The sequence below is a fragment of the Ochotona princeps genome, chromosome 5, assembly GCF_030435755.1.
Source record: "Ochotona princeps isolate mOchPri1 chromosome 5, mOchPri1.hap1, whole genome shotgun sequence".
Taxonomy (NCBI): Eukaryota; Metazoa; Chordata; class Mammalia; order Lagomorpha; family Ochotonidae; genus Ochotona; species Ochotona princeps.
The window spans coordinates 80,820,309-80,831,344 of record NC_080836.1 but is presented as its reverse complement, the minus strand read 5'-3'; the positions used below and the strand labels follow the sequence as shown (position 1 = coordinate 80,831,344).

The 11,036-nt window shown below is 44.0% G+C and overlaps 1 non-coding gene across 1 annotated transcript; it reads right to left on the bottom strand.

Moving 5' to 3' along the window:
* Positions 1-766: 766 nt before the first annotated feature.
* LOC118757912 (U6 spliceosomal RNA) lies at positions 767-871 on the bottom strand. Its single transcript, XR_004995423.2, has one exon. It is a non-coding gene; the product is annotated as a U6 spliceosomal RNA (small nuclear RNA).
* Positions 872-11,036: the final 10,165 nt, after the last annotated feature.

Below are 11,036 nucleotides of genomic sequence, written 5' to 3'. Positions count from 1 at the left end.
CTCCATGAACTTATCGCAACTTCTTATTTGCAAAGTGGGATCAGGGGTGCCTTCTGTGATTGTGTAACAGACATCTGCAAACATGCTGTTGACTACTCCAGGGTTCCAAAGTACAATACTTCGTAACATTTCATTCAATAGCTATGGTCAAATAACTGTCTTTGGAAATCAAAAAGTACTCTAAAGTCATCTTCATCATCTTCCATCCTACGCTATTCTGCCTTGTTATGGGCAGAAATTATTCTAAAATAGATCCAACATATCTTTGCTGGCCTGCTGACCTGGTGAGCTCATGTTCTGAATAAGTTGCCAGGTTTATTGTGTAAGAAGGATGACAGAGAAATGATTATGAGATGATTGGCTAGCTCCTCAACTGGAAAGTCATCTATTTCCTGCTTGTAGCTGGAGAAACTTAGCCTATCTCCAGAGTTCTGCCTTTGAAGATAAGGTAGAAAAATCCATTCAGTTAACATCACAACAGTTTACATAAGCACACTGTACATGAAGCTATAGTTTAGCTTTCACAATACCCCCAAGCACCACTCAAAATTATTGAACTGTGTCTGGTGGTGGATTGAATTTTACAAAAGAGAAAAAGCTACTCTTTAGAGAAATAAGTGCTTGCTATTGCTTTCTGGGATGTAACACAAAATATGAAAGTTTTTTGTTAATCTGTACTGTAAGACTGAAGAAGGGAATTTTTTCTTCCTCTTTTTTTACATCGAGATGAGACTTGTAATCTAACAGGGGTATATAATACTGACGTAAAAATGTGGAACACTACACGAATTTATGTGTCATCCTTGTGCAGTGGCCATGCTAATCTTTTCTGAATCATTCTAATTTTAGTAATATGCTGCTGAAGCAAGCATGAGAGGGGATCTTTAACACCAAAATTTAAAAATAACGTTTGAACATACTATTTAATTTCTTAAGAAGCTTGAAAAATCACTTGTACATCAAGCCTGAAACATGTTTCCTCTAAACCTTATCAGTATAGTAATGATGCAATCCTATTCTTGAGGTGTTCCTCTACTGTTTTCAAAAGAGAGAAGAAAAAAGAAAAAGAAACAGAAAAAGGTTGCATGCAAAACATGATAGAAACAGAATGAAATAATCCCCAGCCTTAATAAGTCACAAGAGATCATTTAATGGGGGGGAAAAAAGCAAACTCAGAATGTGTGAGATAGTTTTAATATATTATTTAGTAATCCAAATCATAAAGTGGGAGTTGTTATTACAATTTTAATTGAAATAAATTAAGTCGGTTGGAGCTCAGAAAGTGAAGTGACCTGCCTAAGGGCACACAGAAGAGGATGAGCCCCAGGCAATGCACATGTGCCTGACTTCCAGACTGCCTTTCGGGTATACCTCCTCTATAAGATGATCAGCCTCAAATTCAGGACTAGTGGTATCTATCCCCCCCCCCTTTTTTTTAATTGGAAAGTCAGATTTACAAAGAAGAGAGACAGAGGGTTCACTTCCCAAGTGACCTGATCCAAAGCCAAGAGCCTCCCTGGGCTCCCCCACACAGGTGCAGGATCCCAAGGCTTTGGGCCATCTTCCACTGGTGTCCCAGACCACAAGCAGGGAGCTGGACAGGAAGTGGAACAGCTGGGACATGAACTGGTGCTCATATGCAATCCCCACGTACGCATGGCGAGGATTTAATCACGAGGCTACCAAGCTGGGCCCAACTTTTAAAGAGGATGTTTTACTTACAAACCTTCCCTTTGAGCCTCATCTGACTGTTTTGGCTTGTTCTAAAGTAGGAAAAAAAACCTGAAATTGTCTTCAAGTCTAGTGTTTTGTGGAAGATAAAAGAAAGAAAAAGGATAGATATTAAAGGAAGGAAATTTTCACTCAAATTATTGAAAGGAACACTCTAGATCCTCTTGACTGGTTAAATAAAATGTAAGAAGACAGAAATGGTGTAAAGATGGAAGCGCTGATCAAGGTGATATGGTATAGTTACACCTACTGAAGTCACAAGAAAATAACCTTTATTTTATAAATGACTGTATATATTTTTTTATTTTGTATTTACTCTGGTTCTACCAATTCATTCTCTTTGTATTCTTGTTGTCTTTTCTTGTATTTTTTAAAAAAGTACTTATTTATTTGTATTGGAAAGGTAGATTTGCAGAGAGGAGAGACAGAGAGAAATTTGTTCTGCCTGATGGTTCACTCTCCAAGTGGCCACAATGGCTGGATCTGATCTATCCCAGCCAGGAGCCCGGAGCCTCTTCCGCGCCCCCTGCACAGGTACAGGGTCCCAAGGTTTTGGGCTGTCCTCTGCTTTCCCAGGCCATAAGCAGGGTTCTCAATAGGAAGTGGAATGGCTGGAACACAAGCCAGCACCCTCGAGATCCTCTGCATGCATGGCAAGGACTTTAGCCACTAGGCTACTGTGCTAGGCCCATGATACAAACTCTTAACAAACTAGAGATGTATGTGACTTACCTCAGAGTAATTCAGGCCATATTTGACAATCTCACAGCTAATATCCTCTTCAATGAGGTGAAATCGTAAGTTTTTCCTCTGATATCAGCAACAAAGCAAGGATACCGATCTCACTCCTTCCATTCAAGATAGTGCTGCTAGAAATCCTCACTAAAGAAATTAAGCAAAAAAACAAGGAATACAAAGCATGCAAACCAGAAAATAAGTACTATTATGTAGCAAAGAATGGCATTTGTAACAGAAAACACTTGTTCTTGGCTATTACCAGTGTCAGTGGAATCAGAAAAAGCCTTCTTGGAGGGGAAACTGACAGCGTGAAACAGTCATTTGAATGTACCTTTTGCCAAGAAATGCCACTTCTAAGACCTATGGGCAAACATTTTCACACAGAGACACTGAGAAATACATGCTAGTGTTTTTTCTGAAACATTGCCATTTTGTTTTTGTTTTGTTTTGTTTTGTTTCTTCAAAAAAAAAGTACATAATCTAAGCGAGTACGGAAACAAAACAAAGTGGTGAGATATCCACTGTGCGGGGGATTAGAGCAGAGGTCAGAAGCTTACAGCCCACAGGCTCCTAGACCCATTTTGGGAGGACTACAAGTGACAGTACTTTTCACATTTTCAAATAAATGTGCAAAATAAAAGCAGCAAAACATAGAATGTCACAGATGACATATAACCTTGAGATCCTGAAATATTTACTATTTCAATATTTACAACATTTACTAGAGTCCCCTAACAAAAAGTTTCCTGGGCCGGTGCAGTTGCATAGTAAGCTAATCCTATGTCCGCAGTGCCAGCATTCCATGAGCACAGGGTTGTGTCCCAGCTACTCCACTTGTGAGCCAGCCTGAGAAAGCGGAAAAGGATGGCTCAGATTCTTGGGCCCCTGCACCCACATGAGAGATCCAGAGAAAGTTTCTGGCTTTCACCTTTGGTTTGGCTCATCCCTGCTCGTTATGGCCATCTGGAGAGTGAATCTGCAGATGGAAGAGCGTGTTTTCTCTGTAATTCTGCCTTTCAAATAAAAGTAAATGAATAAAATGTTTCCTAACCCCTACTAGATCGTCTTGACCTGGGAATATTTCCAAAGAAAACAATGGGCTGACATTACCACATTTCAAATAAGCATTATTGGGGATGTGTGTGTAGGTGTACATTCACATACATGCTCAGAACAAAATACTGGACAGACAGACAATAAAGCACTTTTGGTGACTTGCTCAGGGGAGCAGCAGACATGCTGACGAAGTGGGGAGGGTATCTGCTCTATTCCAGAGCTAACTGTTCATCTACAAAGAAAGTACGTTACTTTTTATAATTTAACAAAAAGATAACCCATATATTCTTTAAGTTTTATTTATTTTTCTCTTTGAAAGGTAGCATGGGGCCCAGCAGCGTGGCCTAGTGGCTAAAGTCCTTGCCTTGAATGCCCCGGGATCCCATATGGACGCCGGTTCTAATCCCGGCAGCTCCACTTCCCATCCAGCTCCCTGCTTGTGGCCTGGGAAAGCAGTTGAGGACGGCCCAATGCATTGGGACACTGCACCCACATGGGAGACCTGGAAGAGGTTCCTGGCTCCCGGCTTCGGATTGGCGCATACCGGCCGTTGCGGCTCACTTGGGGAGTGAATCATCAGACAGAAGATCTTCCTCTCTGTCTCTCCTCCTCTGTGTATATCTGACTTTGTAATAAAAATAAATAAATCTTTTTTTTTTTTTTTTTAAAAAAAGAAAGGTAGCATGAAAGAGAAAAAGGAGGGGGAGAGGAAAAGAGAGGTAGCACCCACCTGCTGGTTCTCTCCCCACATGCTCAAATAACCAGAGCTGGGCCAGGCTGAGATCCGGTTTTCTCCAGACCCTCCAAGCAGATGTAGGAACCCAGGCACTTCGGCCATCTCTGCTGCCTTCCAGGAGCATCTGCAAGAAAGCTGAAGTAAAAGTGGGGAGCAGGGCCTGCTGCGGTAGCCTAATAGCTAAAGTCCTTGCTTTGCATGCGCCGGGATCCTATAAAGGCACCAGATCACATCCTAGTGGCCCCACTTCCCTTTCCAGCTCCCTGCTTGTGGTCTGGAAAGGCAGTTGAGAATGGCCCAAAGCCTAAGAAGTCTGCATCCATGTGGGAGACCTGGAAGAGGCTCCTGGCTCCTAGCTTCAGATCAGCTTAGCATTGGCCATTGCAGCTGCTTGGGGAGTGAATCAATGGATGGAAGATCTTCCTGTCTCTCCTCCTCTCTGTATATCTCCCTTTCCAATAAATAAATCTTTAAAAAAAAAATAAGTGGGGAATAACCAAGACTCAAACCAAGCATTCCAATATGGGACACAGGAACCTAAAAGGCAGCTTAAGCCACTATGAAACAATAGCCTTCTCGGTAATAACACTGACAGAATGTACTAGGAATACAAATGGCCAGCATGACATTCAATACGTAACCCAATCTCTCCCACGGGTATGGTGTTACATTGCAGAAGATAGATTCATGAAGGATGGGTATTGGGTGCATCCTGGTTCTGAGGCAATATGGGACCCCTGCCCCCGTTCCACATCCAGGTGCCTCAACTTCAGTGTTGTCTATGCTCCTGATTTCAGCTTTCTGCTACTGTGCACCCTGGTAGGCAGCAGGGTACCTGCCGTCCCCACGAGAGACGCGGATTCTACTTTCCACTGCTAGCATCAACTTGGCTTAGCTCTAGTCATGTAGGAACCTGGGGAGTACACTACCACATGAGAGAAATCTGTCTTTGTCTCTCTACTACTCTAATCAATGAAATTTATTAACTAACAAGAAAGACTAACGGGAAAAAAACACTACATTTTCCAGACTCTCTTGCAGCTAGTGGATATGATCAGGGCTCCTGAAATCTAATGACAAAGTAGGTGCCCCAATCTTTTTGTTTCTATATGTCTACTTTAAAAAACAGTCACCCAAGAACGTGGTTTCTTTGCACAAGGAATGGCAGCCTTTGGGCAGCAGCTCTGCTGTCAGGAGACAGGGCACACGACAGCAGGTGTTCCGACTGGTAGTTGTGGAGACAGTTTGCAGCTCACCATAGCATCCCCACTGCCCAGTAGAGGAATGACTTCATGGCCGACAACTGTTGTGGCAGCTTCCCAATTCAGCAAATGGCTTCCTGATAATAGAAAATGCAGCTGCTTCTTCGGTGTCCTGATTTTGAAGTGTGGCTTTGAGATTCATTTCTGAATACTCAGCTTTGAATCTGCCTCCTCAGCCCTCCAAGTTATGACTACAACGCGAGTAGATTCTGTTCTCTGTCAAGGATGCCCAATCAACACAGCAATCTATTTAAGGCCTCAAGCAAAGGGAACAGAGGCAAAGAAGGAGATCACGTATACTCTTCGCAGTCCTCACAGCAACACAGTGGTTAAAATTCCTCTTTTAGAGAAAACAGGTTGAGCAAAATGAAGCTCATGGACCAATATCAATCAAATTATTGAAGTAAAACGGATTGAATCCATACCCGTTTGAGTACAAAACCCATGTTTTCTATACATATAGCGATACGTAGATAAGCTTGGCTATCATGATCCACAGGTTAATTATAGAGGTGGTGGTGACTAGAGTTATCATCACTATTTTATTTATTTCATTTGAAGAGCAGAGAGACAGAACTTCTATCTGCTGGCTGACTCCCCAATTGCCTGCTGTATCTGGGGCTGGGGACGACTGAAGCTAGGATCCAGGAACTCAATATGAATCTCCCACATGGGTGACAGGGACCCAGCCACTTGAATTATTGCACACTATTTGCCATGGTGCACATTAGTAGAAAGCTGTTAGAAGCATAGCCAGGACTCAAATCCTGGCATTCTGATATGAATGACACTTGTTCCTAAGCTCTGCATGATCATGCCAAATAGCTGCCATGCCAAATAATCCACCCATCATTACCATTTTTAAAATGCAAACCTGGGGCCACTGCTATGGCTCAACTGACTAATCTTCTACTTGCAAGCGCCAACATCCCATATGGGCACCAGAAGTGTCCCGGCTTTTCATTTCCCTTCCAGCTCCCTGTTTGTGGCCTGAGAAAAAACTGGAGGATGACCCAAGGCCTTGGGAAACCTAAAAGAAGCTCTTGGATCCTGGCTTTAGATCGGCTCAGTTTCAGCTGTTGCAGCCATTTGGGGAGTGAATCATATAATAGAAGATCTTTCTCTCTGCCTCTCCTTCACTCACAACAATGTGCCTTTCCAAATAAATAAGCAAGCATCTTTTTAAAAGTATAAATCTAGGGAAATATGAATCTAGGAACCAGTACCATGGAGCAATAGCTTCTCCCTATGGCGTTGGCATACCCTGTGAGCACCAGCTTGAGTCCCAACTGCTCCATTTCCCATCCAGCTCTCTGCTTGTGGCCTGGGAAAGCCGGGAGGCTAGCCCAATGCCTTGGGACCCTGCACCCATGCAGGAGACTCAGAAGATGCTCCAGGCTCCTGGCTTCAGATTGGATTAGCTCTGAACATTGCAGCCATTTGGGGAGTGGAACAGCAGATGGAAAAATCTCTTTCTCTCTCTTACTGTCTCCTTCTCTCCCTATAAATCTGCTTATCAGACAAAAATAAACAAGTTTTTTTTAAATAAACACATTAAATAAATGATATTAATTTGAATCCTAATTCACTGAATCCAAGCTGGAAGAGTTTCTATGTTTTTTTAAAGATTTGTTTGTTATTGTACTTTTAAAATTTATTTATTTATTTATTTATTTTTACTTTTAAAGATTTACTTATGTTATGAACCCCTGCACCCACGTAGAAGGACCGGTGCCCATATGGTACATCAGCACTTATGGGTGGAGGATTGGACAGTTGAGCTATCATGCCATCCCCAACTTCCTATGATTTTAAAGTTGCTCTCTATGAATTTCACTCTTTCAAAGAATTGAGCCACAAAGTGCTGTAATACAATTTGCCTCACAGATTAAAACTATTTTATTATTCACAACTATAGACTTTTTTCTTAAATTAAGGCTTTAATCCCTTACCTCTGTGTCATTCTCATTTACAAGGTTCAACTCAGTTAAACTGGACAGAACCTCCAGGCTCACACAGCACCTGCCATTATGCTCTGGCTCTATGGCAAGACATTCCTTTGTGCCTGATTTGTCTATGCATATGTTAGTGTACCTCCACTGGGTGGGAACTCCAGAGGCAAAAATTACAGGTATGTGAATAGAAGGCATACTCTGCCACCATCCTCAAGGTTAATAATAGTCAAAAGAAACACAAAGGTAGCCTTTAAAGCCAACTCTCCCTCAAATTCCTCCAACCTCACATATGCCTTGCTCAGCAGGGACAGTGGAAAGCAGAGCCTCTGAAGCTAACACGCGGCTGCCAGGCCTGAGAGCTGGCCTGCTTTTATTCCACAGATCACTGCATCCACAGCCTGCTCCAACAGCACACAGTGGAAAAAAACATCCTCTAAGATGCAAGTTAAAGCACTGAAAGCTGGTGCAGTGGCTGAGCCAGAACAGCTCTGTTTGCGATGCTAACTTCCTGGTGGGAACCAGAATGTAATGGCCCTTGGGTTCCTAACACCTACACAGGAGACCAAGAATGAATTCCAGGCTGCCTAGCCCTGGCTCCTGAGGGCATTTAGGAAGTGAAGCAGCAAGAGGAAGATCCGTCTACCTTGTCTGGTATCTCTGTTGCTCTCTCTCTCCTCCTTTCAAATCACTAAACTTGGTAAAAAAAAAAAAAAAATTATTTATTTTTTTATTTTCATTTATTTATTTTTTTTAAAGATTTATTATTATTGGAAAGGCGGATATACAGAGAGGAGGAGACTCAGAGAGGGAGATCTTCCATCTGATGTTTCACTCCCCAAGTGAGCCGCAATGGGCCGGTGTGCGCCGATCCGAAGCCGGGAGCCAGGAACCTCTTCCAGGTCTCCCACGCGTGTGCTGGGTCCCAAAGCTTTGGGCCGTCCTCAACTGCTTTCCCAGGCCACAAGCAGGGAGCTGGATGGGAAGTGGAGCTGCCGGGATTAGAACCGGCGTCCATATGGGATCCCGGGGCATTCAAGGCGAGGACTTTAGCCACTAGGGCATGCCGCTGGCCGCCCCCCCACAAATTTTCTTTTTTAAATACTAAAAGCTTCTTGCTATAGTCATGTCTGCCTTACCCGGAGTCATCTTACATTCACAATTCATATTCAGGGACAAAGAAATAGCTCCACTGTTTCCATTTATAGGGAGACACTGACAGAGGAGAGAGAAAAAGGAAAGCTGTAAGTTCAAAGACACAGCTGGATGTGAGGGCGATCGGGCTGCAACATCTGTCCCCCCCATTGATCGCCAGCTTGATTCGGCTGATCTGGCTGGCTAGGCGGGCGTTCCCTTCCTCCTTCACCGCTCCGTGTGTGTTCCTGCAGAAAGCTGTGCAATGGGTCGGAGAGGATGACCATCCCCACAGGAGGAGGACCAGTCTTCAATCAAGGGTATACGAGTAGCCGCGCTCCCCTGCTAGAACCTCCAAACAGGCTCTCAAAGACACAGCTAACTTGTGTGATGCATGGTAGCTGGTTCATCACTTTCAGAGGTAGCAGAGAGTTCAACTATAAGAGGAAAGCCTTGAAGAACTAAGAAAGGATAGAGAATTAAAATGGCTGGCCACTCAGGAAATACAGAGGCTACATGGTTTGGTTCAAGTTTTCCTAAACAGCCGTCACTATAAGGGACTTAGGCCCATGGTGGCTTGTTTGGCAGGTGTTGCCAGGAAACCGTGAGGAGGTGGGTAAAGTGCAAGAAGGGGGAGAAAAGCCAGCAGTTTACATTAATAAAGGGATTAGTAATGTGGGCAGCTAAGGTTTAGTCCTGCTGGGGACCCTCTCAGGAGCTGCGCTGGAAGAACACGCTGCAAAACCGCCCCCTTATGCAATCGATCAATCGATCAATCGATCGGGAGGCCAGACCGTTATCTAGCTATCTGTGACCTTATCTGTTGAGGTTGGCCTTGGAACATTAAGCCCTCTGTCAAGGGCCTGAGGAAGCCCCCTGGTATCTGAGAGAGCCCATTGGAAGTGAAGCACCTCGGGCCTTGTGTAAGCACTGATCAGCATGTTAATAACTAACTAACTGTTCACCGAAGTGGCAGGTGACCTTGGAGTGGGCAGGCTGCTCTGTGGAGAAAGCACGAATCCTCTTCAGGGGGCACTGAGCAACACTGGTGATGAAATGCAATTTCTATGTTCTAAACATTTAGTCAACTTGGCCACATGTAAAAACACCTTATGTGAGGGTGTTTTTGATAGAAAGCAGAAAAACAGCCCTGAACAGCTGCCAGAGTCCTAAATCTGAGTCACTAAAGAAAAGAAAATCCCAAAAGGGCTAAAGAGGAGGTGGACAGCATATTAGGAATGGGAGCCAGAGGTGACCAGGAGTGTCCCACATCACAGGACGTTAGAAGATCAGTGTGGGGCAATGCCTAAGATGCTGCATGTGGGCCCAAAGCAATGACTTAGTGACTAAATTCCTGCCTTGCAAGCACCAGCATCACATATTGGTACCGGTTCAAGTCCCAGCAGCTTTACTTCCCTTCCCGCTCCCTTCATGTGGTCTGGGAAGAGAGCAGAAGGTCCAGGGCCTTGGGACACTACACCTGTGGGGGGGACATGGAAGAAGCTCCTGGCTCCTAGCTTCATATCGGCTCAGCTCTGGCCATTATGGCCACTTGAGGAGTGAACTAGCAAATGGAAGATTTTTCTCTCTGTCTCTCCTTCTCTCTGTGAATCTGCCTTTCTAATAAAAATAAATACATCTTTGAAAAAAATAATAAAGTCCGTTGTGATACCTGAATCCCATACGGAAGGGCTGGTGTGAGTCCAGCCTTATTTTTGCTGAAGTTTCCTGCTAATGTGCACCCTGCAGCAGCAGGTAATGGCTCAAGTACTTGAATTCCTGCCACTCACATAGGAAACAGAGTATGTTCCTGTCTCCTGGGCTCATCCTGGCCTGGTGTTGGCATGCAGACATTTGAGGAGTGAACCAATAGACAGAAGCTCTCTGAGTATCTCAGAGTACCTCTGTTTCTTTGCCTTTCAAATAAAACGAAAGCCAATTAATTTCAAAAAATAAAGGTGTGTCCCCATTAAGGTTAAAAAAAAAATCAGAACTATTGAACTACCAAAACCTCTTGAGCAGTACCCTCAGAGCATGCCCCACATCGAGGGCCCTGGGGTGGTGTCGGGTGGCTGTCCTCCATCCCAGGGTGCAGAGGCATTTGGGATGCCGCTTCTCCCTTTACCAACCCCTTGCCCCCAGACAAAGGAAGGAAAAAAAATGTGGAAGTAATGGTTTCACCCACCTTCCTGTAGCCCTTGACCCTCTAAACCCTAATCAACTATGTAAAAAAGCACCAAAAATAAAAATAAGTCTTTAAAGGTAAAAGAAAAAAAAAGTCAAGGTGTATCCCAGACAAGGTTCCAGCGTGCTGTCTCCCGGCTCTTCTCTTAACAGAGGTTAACAGTGGAACAGCTCTCCATTTTCCCGGAGAGTTGTAGCTCCTCCTCTTCCACCTCCTCCCAGGATTCAGGAATGCATCCCTGA